At 41.7% G+C, this 23967-nt stretch overlaps 1 protein-coding gene across 1 annotated transcript in view; it reads right to left on the reverse strand.

Moving 5' to 3' along the window:
* Window positions 1-23967, reverse strand: part of PRKN (parkin RBR E3 ubiquitin protein ligase) — a 729755-nt gene that overhangs the window by 458951 nt on the left and 246837 nt on the right. The window lies entirely within an intron of this gene.

Consider the following 23967-nt stretch of genomic DNA (forward strand, 5'->3'; position numbering starts at 1 on the left):
TTCCGTTATATTTCCATTTAGACTAGCTGTGATTTGGAAAATGTAGGCTGACTGTCAGAGACCTCTCAGACCACTTTAGCAATTTGCACCCACATAACGAAAAATACATAGAAGTGAAAAAAGGGGGGTTTCCAACTGTCTTCACTTTAAGGACTTTGTTTGATTCATCACAGGAGGAGGAAAAACATCTGCAATATAAGCCCAGTGATCTCTTCCAGTAGCAAAAATTTCCACATAAAGGTAAGCTAAAAAAAAAGGGTGGGATTTGCACTTCTGCACCTAGAAAAAGAGAGATGACTTAAAAGATCCCATTTGCTTTCCAAAAATACAAGTGCTATGCTCTGCCTTTGATCTTTTCTTTTTTAACTGCGTGCCTTTACCTGCAGAGGTTTCACAGAGCACACAGCTTTTCTCCGCAGACACATATAGGCAGATGCACACACTTATAAAACATTTCCACCTGTTGATGATGATACTTATTCTTTATGATGCCTATCTAATTTAGACCATGAGAATGGCATTTATCTGACAGCTAGATTCATCTAAACTGGTCGTGCTACATTCTAGTGAGAAAAATGGGCACTTCTATGGTTTGATTCAATTCACCCTGAAGTAGATATAAAAAGATATAAATACATCAGAAAAATTGTGCCTAAAAAGGTCTGCTTCTCTCTGCTGTGGGGATTTAGGACTAGTAGCTCTGGCAGAGATATCTACATTGCAAGCCTCTAAAATCAGGTGAGATGAATCCCACTTGGTGATGCTGTGCACAAGGACTCGTGGCAAACAGCTGCGGTATTTTGCAGTATAGATAACAATATTAAATAGACTGAACCTTAAAAAAACAATTCTTTTTCTTGAGACTCAAATATGATCTCCATGATGTCTACGGATCTCAGGTAATTATACGGAAGACACAACTGCTTACAAAAAAAGAGATGGACTTGTCACTGCAACAAGGACTACAAATGAAGGTAAGAGAGGATATCAAGCAGAGTTGGAATTTGGCTGAAGAGAGAGTAATGCCTATGTAAAAGCGGAATGTCAGAAGTACCTCACAAAGACAATTGGGGGGACATTTAGTTTTCAATTCCTTCCTTCTCAGTGAAAAATTAGTGTGTGCAAAAACCAGGAGAATGTAAAAAAGGAATACTATTTGATCGATTTTAAATTTCTGGAATTTGGAATGGAGTAGGGAGAAAGTTTATTAGGCTTTCTCTTTCAATCTTTATCATGAAAGAATCTTCTGCTTCCCCTTTTCTGAGCCTCAGCATCATTTACCTTCACGTTCTTTCGTATTTCACCCAAAATTCTTCCTTCATTATCTTGTTACCCAGCTAAATTCTGTAATTACCTTTCACCCCTCTCATTCCCCTTCCTAACCTTTACATAAACTTCACCCTTCTCTTACTTCTCATAATATACTCTTCTCTCCTTCGGTTTGCGCTCTGATTTCCAGACAGAGGAGCAAACTTCAACACTAAAGCTAGCACATTTCACATTAATAATACGGAGCGAAGGCAACAAAGAGAGAGAAAGTGATGATTCTGCCAGACAGCAAAACATGGAAAAAAAACAAGAAAGAATGACAATTTCATAAGCCTGCTGAAAGCTTTGCAAATGATACATGGGACACAAACAGTGATACCTTGTACATCAACAACGTATTCGAGACTAAGCATATCAAAAGGTCTCCCTGAAAATGTACTCCTTGCGCATGGGGAAACCAGTATGCACAAACCACAGCATCCCCTGCAAACCATCACCCCGAGCTGCTGCTTTTTACCTCACTGGAGGGACGGAGTGTGACCCGCAGTGGTAACAACTGCCCGAAACTGGCTTACTTGTCGGTGAAGGCAGCGACTTCTGGGTTTAAGCCTAAGCACATTAAGGGGAAGAGAAGCTGCTCCAGGAATCCAAGCATGGGTAGCACAGTCTTGCAGTGTAGGCTTCAGTATGAGCAGCAGATTCAGATGAGCACAATTTCAGCAAATAAACTAAGAAATGTTTACCAATTAAAAGCCAGCTGTACTGATGAACTCCAGCGCAGCCCTGGTTTCCTCCCTTTCGTCCAAATGGAACTGGAGAATGTGCACGCTTGTTCGGGATTTCTGTACAGGCAGCAGCAAGCTCAAGGAAATAGCCATGACCGGACAGCTTGACACCCAGGAACCCAAACGCTCGGGTGCCAGGGTGCAGCACAGCAGTGGTGATAGCACGGCAGTGGTGACGGCACGGCAGCGGTGACGGCACGGCAGTGGTGACGGCACAGCAGTGGTGACGGCATGGCACTGGTGACGGCATGGCACTGGCCATGGCACGGCAGCGGTGATGGCACAGCGGTGGTGACGGCTCAGCAGTGGTGACGGCACGGCACTGGTGACAGCACGGCACTGGTGATGGCACGGCAGCAGTGATGGCACAGCAGTGGTGACAGCACGGCAGCTGTCAGCAAGTGCCCGGCTGACCGGGGCTCAGGCCCACTGCTCCGGCACAGGGTGAACAGGGCAGGCGCAGCAGCGGCCGCTCCCAGACCAGCACTCACCAAGCCAGGCCCACAAGGATGAGGCTGATCCCAGGCCTGGCCAGGAAATCACGTCAGTGAGGTCAGGCTCAAGAAGATACCCAGCCCACCTGAGAAACCAGAAGACACACCTAGAAGACACAGCACACCCAGAAGCACAGCCCAGGGGCAGAATGAAGGTAGGGACCTGAGCTGCAAGGCAGCTCCCAGGCCAGGAGCCCGCTGAGGACGGGTGAGGTGCCGGCCTTCGACACGGCTTCCCGCAGCTCCTTCTCACCCAGCTTTTCACAGCGTCGGACCCCAGGTCACACAGCTGTCCCCTTTCACAGCTGGCCTTTGACACAACCGCTTAAACACCTGGGGGGGGAGGGAGGTTGAAGAAGTTGCAGAGCCTGTTGGTGCCTTCAGACCAAGCATGTGGTAGCCCAGAAAATACATATGTCATGTCCAACAAGAAACAAAAGTACTGACGCACCATGGAAAGGGTAAAATATCCTGAAATTATCAGCTTCTTAAGTGAGAATGCACCACGTAACTTAGGAACAGAATGAAAAGAAACTATATTTAAACTTATAGAATGGATGCCTGTATTTGCAAATTGAAGATGAGATTGCACCATCTTGTTTACAGTTTCACACACATGACATTTCACAAAGGCACATCTGCATAGGAGATCGTGCACAATTTAGGCAATCACCTTTTTGACAATACATAAAGTAAAATTCAAATTTTGCTTTCTCAGTTTGGAATTTTATTCCTGGTGTTAGTGTGCAACCACAGCATCTAATTAGATATGCTTCTTTTGACTGAAAGTTCAAATTCCAGCATACCCTCAGTGAAAATAATTGCTACCTCCACTGTGATTCTTCTCTGTATTAGCTCTCTACTTACTTCCAGCGTCCAAAAAAACCCAGTTCTACTCAACTAACGTTGTCCAAATATAGGCAAGCTAACATATCAATAGTAATTACCGGTAACTATGAAAGTCTGGTAACAAGCAGCAACGACAGTATTGCTGTTAGTTTTGTTATAGAGTCTGTTACCCTATTACAAAACATTCTGGAAAAGTTCATTTTTCAGAGCACCCAAGGAATAAATAGTGAGGTAGCAAAGTTTATGGGAGATAACTAAATCATTCAAGGTACTAAAACCCTAAAAAAGCTTCCTCAGCAGTTTTTTAATAGAAATTACACTGTTACTGGATAAAAAGGAAAACTCTCTTGTGGCCATATAACGGGTTAAAACCCAGGAAACAAAGGTCAGGAATAAATGATCAGTTTTCTCAGTGCAGTTCCAAAAGGAAATTGTGATAGGACTTGAGTATTCACGATCAGAAAAAGAGAAATGAACAGTGAAATGACAAAGTTTGCTGGTGATATGTTTTCATTCAGGGTAGTCAAAACGAAGACCAACTGGAAAAAAAATTGAATAATGCAGGATTCTGTGTGACTAATAATAAAATGAAAAATGAAATCCACTGTAGATAAATGTAAGATAATGTACATGTGAAAAATAATTTTACACAAACAGTAATGGTCTTGACTAGTTATTACCACACAGAAACAAGATCTTGGGGTTATAATAGATAGTTCTATGAAAACATCAGCTCAATGCTCAGTAGCAATTAAAAAAGTAAATGGAATGCTAGGAATTATCAGGAAAGGAACAGAGAAAAAGAAACAGAAAACAGTGCTGTACAAATGCTGTAAAACACCATGATGTGCTCCATTTTCAACAGCATGTGCAGTTCTACCGTTTCCATCTCAGAGCAGGATATGGTAGAACTGAAAAGATACTAAAAAGAGGGAATGGATAATCAATAGCATCCATGCCACAAACACTTGAATACACTATTACTTTTTGGCCCCCAAAGAGAGACGGTTAAAGAAGAGTACCACAGAGGTCTACAAAATCCCAAGAGGCACAGAGAAGCGACCAAGAGTGGGACAGCACCCTGGAAAACTGCGTTACCTGATGGATTCACACAGGCTTCTGGCAGAAGCTATGGGCCACCAGTAGGAAACTGTGCCTGGTGAATCTTTAGTCTGAGCTGCTCTAGCCACAGTCATATCTCACTCAGGAAAGAGACTGAAGTAATCTGTTGCTACATTTCACTGTGCTGCTGTCTCCCTTCAGAACGACCGCAGCTTGGATCTGTAGTCAAAGCTCCATCAGTCCAACCTATCTGACATCCAGGCTGCAATGGGAAAGACCCAGGACAGTCCTGCTTCTGTGCCAGCCCGACCACGTGCTCTGCTGGAGGCATTCTGTGCTCCTGCCCATGAAAAAATCCCGACCCACAAGTCTCTACCAGACAACTTTCAAACGTTTTTCTTAAAGTATAGATACTTTTACTCTCGGTTTTGCCCACAAGAACCCACAAATAGTGAAGACATGTAGCTCTGTTGCAGCGGATACTTTAGCAATTAAATGACAACAGGTCTTTGTACAGGTCTTAAGAGTTTAAACTACTAGGTTACAAATCTTTACGTCATTTCTTTAAACTTCCTTGCCTGTTTTTGAATTTTAAGCTGTCATTTTAAGCTTTAAAAGCTGTGTTCTGCACTGCACCTTAATTTTATGAAGAGCGTTTCTCCCACAGTAATATTCTTTAAAGTATTAAGTGTCATCATGTTGATTACAAAATGATCGTAACTCGTACATCAACGTTGTTTAAAAAGTGCCCTTCATTTTCTGTTCTTTTGCTAATGTTTTCAGTCTTTTTACTAGTTCTGATCCTCTGAGCATTCAGAAGAGTATGATCTGTCCTGCTATTTTTGAATTTTTGTTTATTTTACTTATCTAAAGATTACTTTTATAAAGGAATATTATTAATTTGAATACTTTTTTGATATTCAGAGACATTTTCAAAGAGTTTCCATCTGATGTAAAGAAACATACACCAAATAACCTGGTAGCAATGGCCAGTTTTGATGGCTGAGCATACAGAACACCAGTAATTCTGCAACAGCTTAGTGTTCCACATGCCCCTTCTCAGGTTCAAAAGCATTACTGAAAAATGTTATATGCTTCAGTAATAGTTAGAAAAGGTGGGAACTACCACTTTATGTTTTATACATTTATACAGATTGATGATTCCATTGCCCTACATCCGCTCCCAGAGAAAAGGAGAAAAACTCTGGAACAGCTGCTACCTTGGGGAAAGTTTGAGTAATCCATGCCTCGTCCACAGTTGCCCAGCGATCCCCATACAGGGAGGAAAATGTTAATGGTGCTCTACCTAGGAGCCAGCCGGTACAGACTGCTGGCAGATCAGGTCTGTGATGGTTAAACACCAATGCTCACTAGCTATCCTAAATTTTTCATTGCTGTAGATTCCTTTTCAGCTTTGCAATAAATTAATTCAACAGAACATTCAGTTTTCATTTATTTTCTGCATTTTTTTTTTAATAAAAACAATGACAGTAGGGAAGTGGGAGCAGCAGGAGAAAAGGAAAAGAGAGACATAGAACTGAACCCTAGTGAGGAAACAACATCGCGTAGGACAAAAATGGCAACGAAAGGCTTTTTAAAATAATTGTATGAACTGACCAAAATTAAAATATTGAAGTCACACATGTGAAGTGATACTGCCAGGAAAAACAGAGAGCAGAAAATGTCACAGATGGATATGGATGTAGGAAACACTTTGGGACAGTAGCAGCAGCAGGAGTACAATAAACATAGGAAGTGGCTCATCAAACCAGCGCCTTCCATAACACAGAAAAAGAATCAGAGCGCAGCACTGTGATTTGCTGATTTTGACCAAGACAACAGAGTGACAGGCATACTATCAAAGAGATATTTTGCGTAAGCAGAGAAGCTGAGTGTTGGAGAGGAGAGCCAGAGACTCGACGAAAGGGGTGTAAAAATAGTAGAGGGAATTAACAATGGAGAAATCACATTTTAAATCTGAAAATAAAGGAAGAATGATGAGGGAAAGATACATTCTCCCTGACAGGATACACACAGCTAAATTGCTGTATTATATCAGAGATGAGCTACGAAAAGATAACAGCTGGACCAGAAGAATGTAGAACAGAGAACAAACAGAAGTATTGGCAATTTTCAAAAAGATGCCACAATGTATTGATTAAAAAGTGTAAGAAAGTATTTGTTATTTCATAAGGGCTGTTCTATACTAGATGACAGTAGTCTGAGGGTTTGACCAGAGAGATCATGATATGTTACAAATTTACCTGCCCTTGATGAGCTATAAACTAAATCAAAGAGCTTCAGCTCTTTGAGCAAGAAATGCTTTCATCTTAATCTTAATTTACAAATGTATATATATTTAGTAAGAATGATGGTACACCTTATTTGCAGTGAAAAGGTGAAAAGCTGTCTCTCTTTATAGGGACTATAGGGATAGCTACATTACCAAGGAGCTCCAAGTCTGAATGCCATCATCTTACTTTCACAAAATAGAAATCAAATTTTTACCACAAGGGAAATAAGGTAAAGTGAGATTATGCGTAGCATCAAGCCACAGAACATTTCAGCGTAACTGAAGAATTTAATCAGGAGTGGCTGTACTGAAGGTTCATGTTCGCAATAAGATACTTCAACACAAATATTAAGCAGATTAAAAAGATAATGGAAAGTAACTTCAACCCAAGTTACTTCTCACCAACACTCTTCCACTTAAAAAAATCACCATCTCTAAAGCACTTTTGCTAGCTGTAAGAATGGGTAGTGACAGAGACTAGAACAATCTCTGAGATATGAAAATCTCAAAATACTCTAAACTCCCAATCTCTACATTTTGCAAGAATCTGAATTTGCCAAACCCTATTATTTGTAAAGAACAGATGTTTTTAATGCATAAAAAAGTATATGATGTATATGTGGAATTTATGAATGCAAAGACTTGCACACTCAATACTGCAAGCAAAAGGCATAGTTTATAGCATGATAATACCTTCTAAAACAGATCAAACGGACATATCTGTAAATGGAAATAAGGGAAATTTATGTTTCAAGGTCGTATTACAAGCTAGAATTTAGATGAACTTCTGTTTTCTGTCTTCACCAACATCTTGCATCAGAGACTGACTGACAACCATCAGAAAGAGTGGACAACAGATGTATGTACAATTGATTAAAGATACTGTGGTTACACATAGATGCACCCACACATTTGCACTCATATAAACTTAAGTGTTTAAAATTTAACACAAAGCTTTTTAAAATATTAAATAAACTTTTAACAACTGACATTTATCAACTATCGGAAAAGGAAAATCACTGAATAAATTACACACTACAAATCTCATTATTCAAAACTTAAAAACAAAGCTATAAAAAGGAACTGGAATGCAACCTGAATTTAATTAAAAAAAAAAAAAAGTTCCACCAACTTTGTATCTGTTCCTTAAAATTGTCTTACAATTACTTTCACACACACATACGCTTTTAAAAAAAGTTTTAGCTTCAAATAGTACGCAGATTTTCAGAGATTTTCATGTTGCAAAATGATCCTACAACCCACAATATACTCACAGTTCAGTAAAAATATCATAATTTAGGGCTGCAGAACCTAATACAGACCTCAGAAAATACTCTGATCAGCACTTCGTAAAAGAAACCCACAGTTACTGACAGGCCACAGTCCAGAAGAGAAAGACAAATCCTTGGAAACCACATTATGGAAGGTGCTCCAAGCTTTTAATCACAGAATGACAGAATTACAGCATGGTAGGGGTTGGCAGGGCCCTCTGTGGGTCACCCAGCACAACCCCCTGCAGAAGCAGGGTCACCCAGAGCAGGCTACACAGGACCTTGTCCAGGCGGGGCTGGAATATCTCGAGAGAAGGAGACTCCACAGCCTCCCTGGGCACCCTGAACCTTTTAGTAATATGTGACTGACAGTATAAACTAGCCAAATAACTGCTGACCGAAAAAAAAAGGGCACAAGGGCACAAATACCTTTGGAAAAGTACCTGAGATATACATTGTATAAATATTAATGACAGATACAGATTACTATGAGATGATCCTAAGTAACACTCCAGAAGCTATGAAGGGGATTGCAAGACGGATGTTTACTCTAAAATTTGGGGACAAAGCCCTGCAGGAATGGAGTTTATAACCCAACAGCTAATCCATCCCCCTACCACAATGTCCATTTTTCTGAGTCCTAATACTGAGGGACAAACTGCACAACTGGTTTGTCAAGGCTTTCATGTTTTGCTGACCAAAAGAGAGTCCCTAATGTGAAAGACTGAACACACAAGAAACAGCATTATTTTGCTATAAACGAAGAGAAACTGAGAGAGTCTAACAAAACTTGTCTCTCTGCGTATCACCCCTGTTTGGAAGTCACACTCGTCCTCTCCGCATCCTTCCCGCTTTAGTGTACGTGCTGCAGGTTCAGAGGGATTTCAGGCACTGGTCTCCAGGATCTCCACCAGCGAGTGACAGGGGCACATACACAGAAATGACGGCATCAGTAACACAGAGGGTAGTGAATGTCCCCGCACACAGCACCGACCAGCTTCAGAAGTTCTGGAGGTAACTGACAAATCCACACTACCAAAATGTTACAACAGCATTTCTATTCGTTACAGGTGCTCCGTTTAAGGCATGAGAGCTCTCCAAGTCAAAGCTTTTTTGTTGTTATACTGTATATAACCACTGTGTATTTCAATGAAGAAAAATATGACAAGTAACTCCTTATCTGACTCGCAACTATAGCTAACCCTGCATGTTCTTTCCTTTTCCTTAACAAGCACTACATCATTATTCCAGCAGAAAAATAAGTGACTAGTGAAAACAGGACTGTCCATTAACGTACTAAATAACTTGTCAGTGCATTTATCCTAACAAATATTTCAGCGTGTTACAAAATGTTGCACACAACCGTGTGCCACAGAAGCTGCCGTTTCGATTGATCTGTGGTATTCCCTTTCATTCTCAATGCCCTCCATGTCAGGCTCTGCACTCTGAATCTCCCACAGAACTGGAATTTTAGAGATGATTTACTTCTCTTAGAAATAATAAGGAGCAGGAAAACAGCTTGGGACATATGTATCTACAACTCAGTTGATAACAACATTTTTAACCACAGAGAGAAAATACAGTACCAATACTTCACAAACTGAACTATTTACTTTCCAAAACTCGCTATTTAATGACACGAGTAACTTCTTATTTCATTAAAAATAGTATTTTGAGGAAGATCCTTCGCTGCTTCCAAAGAAGTGATAAGATTTATATTAGTTGACAATCTCTCTCTGAAGGACACGTCCAGAAAAATGGAGATTGTTGTGTAAAAACGGCACTTTACCACAACATAATGGTATGGTGTCACCCTCTGGAGCAGGGCGGCAATAAACCGAGTGGCCGCTGCTGTCTGTCAACCCCCGCCCTCCCACCAGAGGAAGGGAGAAAGGAGGAAAAGGGAGAGAGACTTACAAACTGAATATTAAAACAACTTTGCTGATAACACCAAAAATGCTAATAATATTAACAGTAAGAGAAAAAAGGCAAAGCACACAAAACCAGCCATGGGTTTCCTGGAGCTGGGTGCCGGGCGCTGGGGCCGCCAGCAGCTGCCGGGCAGCGCCAGGCAGTCCCGGGCTGGACCCGGCAGTGGATGGGCACTGGACTCAGGAACGCACGGATCGCAATCTGGGTCGGCATCGCAGGCAGGACAAGGGCAGGGCCCTCTCCAGGAGCCAGCCATGGACAAAGACAGCGAGCCCCTCGTGATCCCCAGCTCTAAGCCGAGTGTGACAGGCACGGCATGGAATATCACGTTGGCCAACACCAGGTCCCCTGTTCTGTCTGCCCCTCCCCGCGCGTGCGACCCTTCACGACTCCTCACCCGCGGGACCTCAAGGTCTGTCGGTGATCTTGGCTGCTGCAGTAATAATTGTAAACAGGGGCCTTTTTCTGCATTCCTGTCCTACCGTTAGCTCAGTCAAACTATAAACATTAGGTGTGGTCAGCTTTGGAGCGGACACTGTCCGTAAAACATGCAGCCAACTTCAGAAAAATGCAGTTACTTAGAAGAACTTAGCTGTAAGGAAAAAGCACTGAAAGAGAATCGGTGCTGTTTTAACCAAAACCAGGACATATGGTCATTGCATCACTTTCGTATCGTGCAATACCAGGACAGAATCACAGAATCACAGAGTCACAGAATGTTCGGGGTTGGAAGGGCCCTCTGTGGGTTACCCAGCCCAACCCCCTGCCCAAGCAGGGTCACCCAGAGCAGGCTGCACAGCACCGCGTCCAGGCGGGGCTGGAATATCTCCAGAGAAGGAGACTCCACAGCCCCTCTGGGCAGCCTGGGCCAGGGCTCCGTCACCCTCAGAGGGAAGAAGTTCTTCCTTCCTTGTGTTCAGATGGAGCTTCCTCTGCTTCAGTTTGTGCCCGTTGCCCCTTGTCCTGTCGCTGGGCACCACTGGACAGAGTCTGGCCCCGTCCTCCTGACCCCCACCCTGCAGATATTTAGAGGCATTTCTAAGGTCCCCGCTCAGCCTTCTCTTCTCCAGGCTGAACAAGCCCAGCTCCCTCAGCCTCTCCTCGTAGGAGAGATGCTCCAGTCCCCTCCTCATGCTCGTAGCCCTCCGATGGAGTCTCTCCAGTAGCTCCTCATCTTTCTTGAACTGGGGAGCCCAGCACTGGACACAGGACTCCAGATGGGGCCTCACTAAGGCAGAGCAGAGGGGGAGGAGAACCTCCCTCGTCCTGCTGGCCACATTCCTCTTGATGCACCCCAGGACACCATTGGCCTTCTTGGCACCCAGGGCACACTGCTGGCTCATGGTTAACCTGTCATCCACCAGGACACCCAGGTCCCTCTCCGCAGAGCTGCTCTCAACGGACAACGCTGTGAAGAGTAGGAATGGATTTAAAAAAAAAAGTCAACTTAGAATTTCACACACTGTGTTCATATATGGTCTAAACTGAAATTCTGGATATGCAGCAACACCCTTTGGCTTTTAGCAGATAGTTTTGAAAATATAAACCTAACTCAAGAGGTTTCCTTATCTCTTTAAACCACTCGGCAAAAGGGTCTGGGAAGAAGAAATGCAGGCCTTCCAGGCTATTAAAATCAGCCCTAGGTGTTTAAGCAATGGGCAGTAAACAGCAGCTATTCAAAGTAACAGGTACGAGAGTGTGTAATTTTTACATATGCAAAAGAGCTAACTTCCTCCTGTGGAGGAAGGACAACACAAAACAAAGTACTTCAGGAAAACAAGGAAAGACAGACAGATAAAGAGAGAGACAGAGTGCACTTGTAATTGAGCTCTGAGACCTTGAACCTTGAAGTTCCTCTAGCCCTGCATTAACTAACAGGATTCCCCGTCCACAGGCTGGCTGGGAGGTAGCGAGATTCATTGCATTAAAGTTAAATGCACAGAAAATGGAATCACGGTAATCCTAACTGACAGGTTTACGTGTACAGCCTGCTGAGCACCTGCCTCTGTTATTTGATTAGAAGCATGGAAATAATATTCTCAGCCTTTGAAAAAGTGCTATAGACTAGTCCTACCCTTGCAACTCTTACAGTTGCCTCAACACATTGGAAAACTCCCTGCAGTGAGGTGATGTTACCTACCGTCTAGTGAGCTGCTTTGCTTTGCCAAGATGCACGATTCTACCTATGAGAGTTTTGAGCTTCAGCTCATGACCATTCCAGTGAGCACTTTGGGGAGACCCGTCGGGGGACCTCCAGCCAGCAAACCTGGTGGGCTGATCATCTTCATAAACAACAGGAAAACATACTTGATTGTCCAGAGGAATACAATGGCTTGTCTATCAGAAGGAATTAAGGTAATGTTTAAATACTTAAAAGAACTCCAGTTGAAGTTTGTAAGGCTGTAACTAGGTATCTGGCATTACAGCTCCTCGATTACGCTGTTTTCCCTTAAGGGAAATCTATGATCAGGTGAGAATGCAGTCACCCGTAGGCTCTGTGGGGACTTCTCTGTAAGAGATATTATCGATGTATCACATGGTTCATTTATCAATATGTTCTCTGATTCATCAATTATTAGATATTTTTGATACTACATGTCCAGAATCTTTAAATGTGATATTAGTATTAAATGCTCATTGTGTTTTAGAGACTAAATTGCATCAAGAAGATTAATTTCCATCAAGTCCTGCTGTCATTCTTCAGCCTGTCAGTTTAGGAAATCGCCCTCTGGCCCTTGCAGGCGTTCCTACCACGTACATTGCTGAGCCTCCGCTCCTCACCACGCTATGGACAGAACAGAGCTTCAGCAACCGATTGTCACTTACTCCCGGTCAGCGTGACAGCGACAGTGGCTGCCAGCTTAACTCTCCGTTTCTCCTGTAGTGCCACACCAGTCAGTTAAGCCAATTGGTTTTGGAGAACAGTCTGGCTGAAGTCAAACAGGAACACTTCATTGCCATGTCGTACATTTAGCTTGAGATGTACTTCATACCTCTTTATCTCTGCTTTGGTTTGTTCCCTTTCCCCCATTTACAATGAACTTACAGAAGCATTTTTTTTTTCTTTCCATACAATCCTTTCGACAGTTTCACAAATGTATATGCTGGGGGGGGGGTCTCCTTTCTAGTGTTGAATTCCCAAGTCATACTATAAGTTTAAAGACATTCCTGAAACCTCTCAAGAGACAAGATTCCATCTAGGTGCCTCCCCACCTCCTTCATCAGTAACCATTTGATTTTCAGTGGATTCTGATGTGTTATTCAATGAAGGATCACAATACTCTAGGAAACAATCGAGATATTATCTCTGCATCTCCAGTACTTAACTCAGATTCCTGATCTACTACATATCTGTGCAGGAGGTAATCAACCCTGTACTTCTGCCATATTTGTAGTATATTTATAACCCATTCAGTTATAACCCTTTCACAGGTCCTGAAGTCCCCTTGGACTCTGGGGGACTTACAGGAGAATAGGAATAGTAAAATGAAATATGGAAGATCAGGGAGAAATAGCAGAATGACAGCTATTCTTACAGATGGCAATATTTAATGAAGATATTTTATTTATCTACTCATGGCTGGTCAAACGCAGACCTTTGTGCCTGCATGGCAGAAATAAAATGTAGTTGTTCATTTGTTCATATACTGCTAAATTTAGCGTACCTGAAAAAACTGTTACAGATTAGGAGACGGGATGTGGAGGACAGGTAACACTTCTGTTTGAAGCAGAATTTTTTGCATCTCCATCCTAAATATTTCATAATGGTTAAAATTAGAAAGAAGATGTTGCTCAAGAAGAGTCAAATGTTAGCTCAGCTATGGCCGTCGTTATGTTCCTGTGAAGTTAAAAGTCACTGTGGACAAATTATGTGGTTTAGAAACCAGGATAAGAACACCTACAGCTATTCAGCACAGATTAGGTAACAAGAGCTGTAAAAGGGCAATATCCGTAATCATTAACCTGCACCAAATCTTCAGTTTAGATCTTGCCCTTCCACAGCTGAAGACAGTGGAGATTTTGCTATTTATTTCATTACTATTAGCATAAACACAGCAGTCTTTTCAAGAGAACTAGAATCTGCTTAGGGAAATTCCCTAATCAGGGTCTTCATCTGGTCATATCTACAGTTCAGACTTTATTTAAAACACTAGGGGTATTTGATACAGCTACTTAAAAAAAAAAATTGTGGAGGCTGAGAAGAGTTGCAGGAGATAAAAACTCCACTGCCAAGTGGTATAGTTTTAAACCAGGAACCAAGTGATTGTTGCTAGCAAGAGTTTTCTTCCAGCAATATATACTGAGGATTTACTGTGTGACAGAGCTACAGAGAAAATTGTGATGAACAAAAAGAGGGCTCAGGGCTCCAGGCACTTTGGGTGTGCAAGTGAACTTTTTATTACAACTTTGGTTAAACCATTTTCACAGCAAATATGCGATAAACTAATGTCAGCCAGCCCTGGAAACGAGGGTACCATGGTTTATGGTAAAACCCGTGGTACGTTGTGCAGTGCTGCATGAAGCCGAACATCAGTGTACACTGTCACGGTGAAAAGGCTCAACCTGGGGCGTGACACCCTGCTGGCTCCCCTCCCCTGCACCTCAAGGCCACATCCCCACATCCATATGTTTCTTTCTTGTTTTCTATCCCTGAATTTTGACAGGTAAATGTCGAGAGCCACGGAACTGACTGTTGCACCAGTAGGGCACCATGGAAGCTTGGAAACAGGGTGCTGGTGCCCAGCAAGCATTGTGTCTCTCGGAGAACCCTAGCACACTTTGCTCCAGGATGCAGCTGTCACCTTTGATTTTTTAATCATTGTTTTGCTGGGTGGAAGGGTAGTTAAAACATATGAACGTATGCATATATATACAGATGTATATAAATATATACATATACACACCAGATGTGCTTGCATTTTAAGTGGAAGTTTAGCTACAGATTTTCTACCCCAGAAATGAGAAATCATTACAGGTAGATAAACTGTCAAAACTAAATCTGAAGCATTCATCTGCAAATACCAGTTACGGCAGCAGTTGGGTATAACTGCTAAATCAGAATCTGACATGTTCTCAAGGTCAAAGACCTAAGACTGAATACCCACACAGATGTCAACAGTACAGATAAGCTTGTAAAACACTGTTTCAGGTGTATCAGTGAATACAAAGATTCACGTTTTTTTTAACTAGCATTCAAAAATACTAGTTTTGAATCTTAAGGTTAACCACTAAATAGGGACTTCCAGACCCTGGATAGCTCACTAAGGAAACTGTGATTCTGACATAGTAATTCTACAAAAAATGGTGCCACTGCACATATAACCCAGCTCAGAAATATTCCTTACAGATTCACTTGCAGGTCACTGTATCACTGCGTCTCATAAGTGAAAGGCAGATCAAGCAAGATTTTTTTCCTGTCAGTTTGATAATTTGATCACAAATGCTGCAATCTTAAGTTCAGCTTTCTGCCCAGGGCCAACAGATCCCACAGAATATCAACATTCCAGAAGCTTGTAGCAAATATTTAATAATTATATAGGACAATGATTGTTTGCACAGCACACGTCTTTGTTCCAAGTGGAAAAAATCTTAGTTCTGGGCATAATGTAGGCAATCTTGTTTCATGAAGAATGTGTAAGGATGAGCAAGGTTTAAGCAAAGGGTTCAACGTACCTCAGAGCAGGGGAAAAAAACCCTACACTGAGGGATTTTTGGAAATCCACATAAAGGTGACATAGAATCTCAGCTCCTATGGTTAGATATTCTCTAAAAGAAAGAACGAAAGAAACAGAAAGACAAAAAAACAGAGGCACAGAAGACGAACAAAACAAGTGAAATCCCTGCTGGCAGTCTCTGAAGAGAAGCCTGAATGGACATGAAGGCCACTATTGGGGCATCTCTAACAGAGTCACCCGGGGAGCAGTGGAAATGTGAAACCCTCACTGAAACAAAGCTGATGGCAAAACTCTAAAGACATTTTGGCAGAGCAATGCAAAAGCATGCACTGACTTTAGTTCTGCTTTTCTGTGAATATGAATTAGATCTTTTGAATTGACTGTCCATTCTCCTACCACAATCATTATTTTCTTCAAAAAAAGCCCCATCAGAGAATCTGTTTTCCCCTGCCAAATGCAATGATCTTTACCCTGCACAGAAGTTCAAATTTAGTCCCACTGAAGCTATTTGTCTTCATAAAGAGAGAGCAGGATGTGTTTTGTATGGCTATTTTTATCTTCTCATATCAACTGAATTTATTCAACTATCTGTTCCATGTAATTACTTTCTCTAGATCAAGCCTTTCTAACAGGTCTGTTCTCCCAGTGTCCTTGCTGTGTGGGCAGAACTCCCAATGACATGAGATTTGAGAGACTATGTCTCTTACGTTATTTCGAGTGGTAAGAGTCCACTGCAGAGACCATGTAGTGACAGCACTGTACTGCACAGCAGTGGCAACTACTGTTTTTTAATGAACTGTAAAGAAAGAATTCTTCTTGCTTGGGTCTCGTAATTGGACTCTTCCTGTTAAAAAAGAATTACTCTACATCTCTATTGTCATGTTTTTACACATAAGAGGTGTTTCCTAAGTATTACTTTCCTATTTTTCCCTGTGGCATTAGTAATCAACTCATGCCAACAATTATTTTGGAAAACTTCATGTGTGTAGTTTTCTTTAATCAACACAGAACATTTTCCACCTACAGATGCCACCTCCAGCTGGTGGCATAAAGATGCGAGAGATGTATTCGCGGAAGAGAGTCTATCTATGCTGTCACCCATGAACAATCACAAGACATTCCAAGGACACAACAGTGTTCCCATCCCAACCCTTCACACCAGGGCGTTAGCAAATGTTCCCAGCTCCAGTTCACATGAAAGGGCCTTTAAAAACAATAAAGTAATTAGATACATTCATGAGAGATAATCACGTCATGTAAAGATAAGCATTCCCAGAAGTGCTTTTGGCTCTATTAGAAAAGAACATTTCTCCTCTCAGATGAGTTTCGCAGACGTGCAAGGTGTGGGAAAACGGCACCATTCTCATCAGTGTTAAAAGCATAGGATATGAATGAGGTCTCCAGCATGGCACTGACTGCAATAAATTATCAAGTGTGTGTTCTGTTTTCTGAAATGGGCTCAATTTATCATTTTATTGAAAAGGTTCCATTATGCTAATGTCTTATAAAATCACTTTTTGCTGTTGCTGGAAAGTGAAAAGGGGCTTTCAATTTTTATATATAGAACTTGGAATTATTGCAGCAGTGAGTTGTCAAGGGTTAATAACCCTAACAGAGGATACAATACACACAAGAGCAAACTTCCAAGGACTTTGTAATAACAAATTTTCATAACCCTCCTGGAAGCAGATTAATCAGAATATTTTTCTTAAGCTTCAGTATTCCAAAAGAAATTTTGACAGAATTCGCAATAGTTAATTGATGGGCTGAAAACTCTCCATCTCCCATTTAACCCTTGAAATGACACTGCAGATTGTTTAGGAGGTGCTATTTCAATGAAGGTCAGATTAGAGAATGCCATTACGATTATTGTCAACTTTTCCAGGCAGCAGACATGAAGGATAATCAGAGGTGATTACTTGCAAAAAAGAATACTCCTTCTCTAAATATAACATCATAAATAAGAATGTTTTCTTGCTTTTGAAGTATTGGATACAAAGCAGGTAAGTATTAAAAGAGGAAGAGAACTAGATGTAGATAGACAATTGGTTTGATCTTGTATAATAGCTCTTTTGTGGCTGAGATGTTGCCTGTAAGCAGAAAACATCTTTTACACTGTGCATCAAAAAACAGAGTATTGTTTCAGAAACATCATCACATTATGAATAACTTCTAACAGGAAGCACTGTCTTAGGGACATGCCTTTCTCACCTCTAAATATTCATACAGCATAATCCAAGAAGCTACAGCAATTAATCAAGACAGATAATTTAACATAAACTGACATGAAGAGGCTGCCCAGGGAAGTGGTGGAGTCACCATCCCTGGAGGTATTTAAAAGACGTGTAGATGTGGCACTGTAGATACGACTTGGTTTAGTGGTGGACTTTGGCAGTGTTAGGTTTACAGTTGGACTCCATGATCTTAAGGGTCTTTTCTATTCTAAATGATTCTATGATTCCATGATTGCTATATGTTTTAGCAGTTGAAAACAAGTAAATGGAGCTAGAGCACTGTGACCATTATCTCAATGGGTCATCAGTTAATAGCCTTCTGGAGCTCAGAGCTTCAAACACAGATCACAGTTTGAGAACTTCTGCCATACAACATATACCAAACAGCTTGAAAAGTCTTTTAAAACTTTAAAGAAGTTCTCATTCAACACATAGGAAGTACTTAGCAGGATTGATTTATAATCAAATGTAATCTCACTGTACCGTACAAAAATGTTATTGTCATACTCTTCTCTTGGATGGAGAGGGTCTTCTTACAAGGGCATGTACAGAGAGGGACTTTTGACAAGGGCCTGGAGTGACAGGATAAGGGGTGATGGCTTCAAGCTGAAAGCGGGCAGATTTAGATCAGATATAACGAAGAAATTCTTCACTCTGAGGGTGGTGAGGCCCTGGCCCAGGTTGCCCAGAGAAGCTGTGGCTGTCCCCTCCCTGGCAGTGTTCGAGGCCAGGTTGGACGGGGCTCCCTGGGCTGGTGGAAGGGGTCCCTGCACATGGCAGGGAACTATAAGGTCCCTTTCAACCCAAACCATTCTACAATTCTATGATTTTCAGACCTCGGTTGCACACAGTTAAAATATGTTTACTTCTGAAGAACATACTGTAGCACTGTGATGACCTAGTCAGGCACAATGTGTAAGCACTTTGCACTAAGTATGTGAGCAATGTGACCACCAAAGGGACAAAGATGTGTTCAGTTGCACACAGAAGGCATCCAAATGACAAAAGGTTGTAAAACAAAACAAAACAAAACAAAACAAGCACAAGGGACTGCAAATGGGCAGAACATCTTGCAGGTATGGAAAAGTCATGAAGAGTAGCTGGCAAAAAAACCCAAAACTAATGGAAGCAGTAAGGAGCACAGAGGAGACTCCTTTTGGGAACAGGGGCAAGCAAGTACAAAAATATCAAACAAGAAAAGGAAAGATGGAGAGGAAGGAAAACAAGTCTGCTTTTTTTCCAGTTTCTCTTGTCAAAGAGCTCTCAAGCCTGATCAGCTCGATTTCTGTGACTACAACGCATCAGTGCAACCTACCTGGCATCAGCTCTGTGGTGTTGTACACTCATAGCAAATTTAGGGTGAAGGGCCTAACAGTTAAAGTCTAACAGTTTTGTGCTTGTAATGAACGCATGGCGATAACGATTAACAGTGTGCAGGAACTAACCATTCGCACAAAGCAAGCTGTTCACGCAGGAACTTTGTAAAATTTTGTTTTAAATTTTAAAACAGAATTGTACATACAGTAAATTTACACAGTGTGTAATAAAGACAAATGCTGCCACGTTTCCTAGAAAACATTTGCTAAAATCAGGACTAGTATATTACTGCTGAGTTGGTACTTCATTCTGCTTTTCTAAGACAGTAGTTAAGTTAAGTTAAGTTAGTACCTTGCCTTTTCTGGATGTAGATTGATCCTCAAATTGATATTGCATTTCATATGTAAAATTTGCAAAATAATGCATTATAAAAAAATCCAAATCAAATGTAGACTACATCATTATGTGCTGCATAAGGCATTTTCTTTCACATTAAAAGTGGTTTAATCCTGATACAAAAGTAAACTGTCGGTGCACCAAACCCAAAAATGCCATAGTACCCTAACTAGTTGCTTGAATGTGTCTAGTGAAATAATACATTGGTTGCATATTAATTAATTATTTTTTCTTGTACACCAATATGAACTTTATTCAAATGAATGTCTGTCAAAAAGAACTACTGTAAGAACAATGTAACCACCATTAAATGGTGTATTAATATTTGAAGAAATTTGAGAAAGGTCAGTTTAAGTACTCTGACCATTTGGTTTTAGAACAAAATTTTTATAACTCTGGGAAAAAAGGACCCAATTACCAAATGCAAATTGCACAGAATACTTCTTTCCCCTCCTCAAATGACTGACTTACAATACTGTGGACCTAATGTACATTTAGTTAATTAATTTATGTTATAATTAATCCACAAATGATCTGTACAGATGCCAAAGGAAAAAAAATCTTTACACTGGTTCATTTCCCTTGTAAAAATGCAGCTAAATGGCAGGAGAGAAATTTTAGGAATCCTTTTTCTCTTTTCTAAGGGAATAGTAAATTCTTAGGTATTCGGTTTTGTGACACAGCACAGTAAATTGAGGTCATAGGAAAATGAGTTCCTTGTTGTCTTAGCTTTGGCTGGTGCAGTTGCTGAACACTTGCAGAGCTTCACACCTCAGAGGATCTACAGAGATGTTCTTGCAGCGCTGGAGGCTGTTTCGGGTGGCTCAGTGCTCACATTTTGATGGCATTCTCCAAAAAGGGAGAAGAAAAAGCTGCAGGTGTACTCAGCTTGGTACCAGGTAGGGGTACTCAGCCTAACACCACGTTAACATGGGGAGGTAGGGATGTACACCATACTATTGCCCAGTCTAGAACTAATTTGATATTTTAAGTTTTATAAAACTGTGAAGTAATTTTAAAATACTTCAGGAGCTTAGACTACTCATTTACTTCAAACAAACCTGACAAAAAAATTTCTTATCCTTTTAGGCTTTCTGGTTAAAAGAATCATAATGAAATGTAGTATCAATTACAGAGCACAGGAATTTTAACACACAATCAACAGAACACTAGTCAAAAAGTATTCATACAGTGTCAGCTATATCCCCGGTGAAGTTGATATGTTTTTTTTCATTTCATCAGAGCTCCTCTTGCAAGTATGCACAGTTTTGACTACCCAAACCCTAAACTGTGGCTGTCCCTTCTAAAAGCTTTTGCCTGTGTCTTTCATATATCAGACTCTTACAAGGGGCAACGGGCACAAACTGAAGCAGAGGAAGCTCCAGCTGAACCCGAGGAAGAACTTCTTCCCTCTGAGGGTGACAGAGCCCTGGCCCAGGCTGCCCAGGGAGGCTGTGGAGTCTCCTTCTCTGGAGATATTCCAGCCCCGCCTGGCCACGGTGCTGTGCAGCCTGCTCTGGGTGACCCTGCTTGGGCAGGAGGGTTCGACTGGGTGATCGCCAGACGGCCCTTCCAGCCCCTGCCATGCTGGGTTTCTGTGATTCTTACATAGACTGGGAATGAGCTCATCACTCTATGCTTTTAAGCACTGACAATACTGAAGTTTTGGTAATGACACTTTACCTGCCCTAACTCATAGCTGTCTTATTTGGAAGGACAGGAGGTTTTAACATAAACTAAGTTTTGGTAAAGCATTTCCTAATGAGGTGGAAAAGAATCAATCCCTGTTTTTGCTAGAATTTATAGCTTGGCACACCTAAGTCAATATAAACCAGTATCTTATTTATTCTTCTGTGAAAAGAGGAACATGGAAAGATAAGGAGACAGAAACAACTTGCATGCAAAATTTTTAAAAGGCTAGCTAAAGAACACTAGGATATTCTAGGGAACTGATCAGATGAGTGATATTTAAAAGTTGTAAAAAGAAAGTAATGATGACCCACATCTAATCGATTCAGACAAAATAATAAACCAGTTAATAGCAGATTAAACTGTGAGTTAAACAGGTAACAACATTAATATCAGCTTACAGAAAACTGATGCTGTCAAGCTAACTTGTTTGTTTTTTTTAGAAATTACAAATTTGCTTGACATGGGTAGCTGATAAATACACTTGGAGAGGGAAGCAATGTGATTCTGTAGTATAACCTCCTGCCTAGCACAGTCCATACTACTCCTATGTTGAAGTCCAACCTTTGCTGCTGGACATATGTTTCAGAAAAACATCCTATATTTATTTTGAAATGGCCAAATATAGAGAACTCTTCTAAGCCAGGATAAATTGCATCACTGGTTGATTTCCTGGCAAGTTAAAAATCTATCTGTGGTATTTATATTTGCTGGCTTTCAGTTTCTAGACAATGAAAGCTTAAATCCCAAAACAGTTTGTAAGATCTAAGACTCCCCTGTTATCAAATCTCCACTCCCATGGATGCCACAAGATTATACTGACATATATGAACAGTCACGACCTGCACTTTTGTAGGATTCTTGTGACTCTTCTCTTGAATCTTGTAACAGTTTTTTCAGCAGCTTTCCTGAAGATTAGACATCAAAATGGTGCATCATATTCCAGTTTAAGTTATGCAAGCATCAAAAGCAGAGGAAAAACATACTCTCCACTCTACTGTGTGTTCTGTTTATACTTCCAAAGATCACACGAGCTTTCCTGGACCTGGTATCACGATGCATTCTCATATTCAGCTGATGTGCCACACGAACCCTTCTGATGTTCAGATTCACTGTTTCTTAGGACAAAATCCCTTCACTCTATACATGTATTTACTGATATGAAACCATTACAGAACATAGTTTATTTGCTTACATCTTGTTTATCAAAGCACTTTGTCCCAGATATTGGACAGATTGTAAATTAGGTGGGGTGAGGTAGGATGAAAGTCCTGTGCTGAGATTTTATTACGTGTTCATTAGCAGTCATGCAAGGTGTTATTTAGCAAACAGACAAAGGCATTTCTATTACCTTTGCCTCCAAAGAGAGGATACCTGGAAATCTTTGATGCCGAGATTATTTAGATCCATTTTCATATTTTTTTCACCCTGCTAATGACTTTCAAACTCCTGAATTTCTCATGGACAAACACACATCGTACATTAAAAACACAATGCAAGTAAGACCGTTCTCCAGACCAGTCAAGAGCTGCTCACGTTGCTCACCACTAAAGTGGAGGTGAGCTCAGCAGAAGATGTCCTGTTACGCTTTTCCACAAGGAGCAAATAATGCCCCGTAGGGAGACACGATGCCAGGCTATTACAGTTTTTGTCTAATCAAGTGCAGCAGTATATACTACTCAAGTATATTGCTTCTGTAATATTATAATATTACTTGCCAAACCACTCTCTATCATATTTGAGAGGTCATGGCGGTCTGGAGAGGTCCCCACTGACTGGAGAAGGGGCAACATCACCCCCATTTTTAAAAAGGGAAAAAAGGAAGACCCGGGGAACTACAGGCCAGTCGGCCTCACCTCTGTGCCCGGCACGATGATGGAGCAGATCCTCCTCGAAACCATGCTAAGGCATGTAGATAACAAGGAGGTGACTGGGGACAGCCAACATGGCTTCACCAAGGGCAAATCGTGCCTGACCAACTTGGTAGCCTTCTATGATGGGGTTACAGCGTTGGTGGACAAAGGACGGACAACTGACATCGTCTACCTGGACTTGTGCAAGGCATTTGACACTGTCCCACATGATGTCCTTGTCTCTAAATTGGAAGGACGCGGATTTGACAGATGGACTACTCATTGGATAAGGAACTGGCTCGATGGACGCACACAAAGAGCTAGTCAATGGCTCGATGTCCAGGTGGAGACCAGTGACAAGTTGTGTGCCTCAGGGGTCGGTACTGGGGCCAGTGCTGTTTAACATCTTTGTTGGCAACAGGGACAGTGGGACTGAGTGCACCCTCAGCAAGTTTGCCAACGACACCAAGCTGCGTGGTGCAGTCGACACGCTGGAGGGCAGGGATGCCATTCAGAGGGACCTGGACAGGCTGGAGAGGTGGGCCTGCGTGAACTGCAGGAAGTTCAACAAGGCCAAGTGCCAGGTCCTGCACGTGGGTCGGGGCAATCCCAAACACAAGTACAGGCTGGGCGGAGAGTGGCTCGAGAGCAGCCCTGAGGAGAAGGACTTGGGGGTACTGGTGGATGAGAAGGTCAGCATCAGCCGACAATGTGTGCTTGCAGCCCAGAAAGCCAACCGTACCCTGGGCTGCATCAAGAAAAGCGTGGCCAGCAGGGCGAGGGAGGGGATTCTGCCCCTTGACTCCGCTCTCGTCAGACCCCACCTGGAGTCCTGCATCCAGGTCTGG

The sequence above is a fragment of the Opisthocomus hoazin genome, chromosome 2, assembly GCF_030867145.1.
Source record: "Opisthocomus hoazin isolate bOpiHoa1 chromosome 2, bOpiHoa1.hap1, whole genome shotgun sequence".
Taxonomy (NCBI): Eukaryota; Metazoa; Chordata; class Aves; order Opisthocomiformes; family Opisthocomidae; genus Opisthocomus; species Opisthocomus hoazin.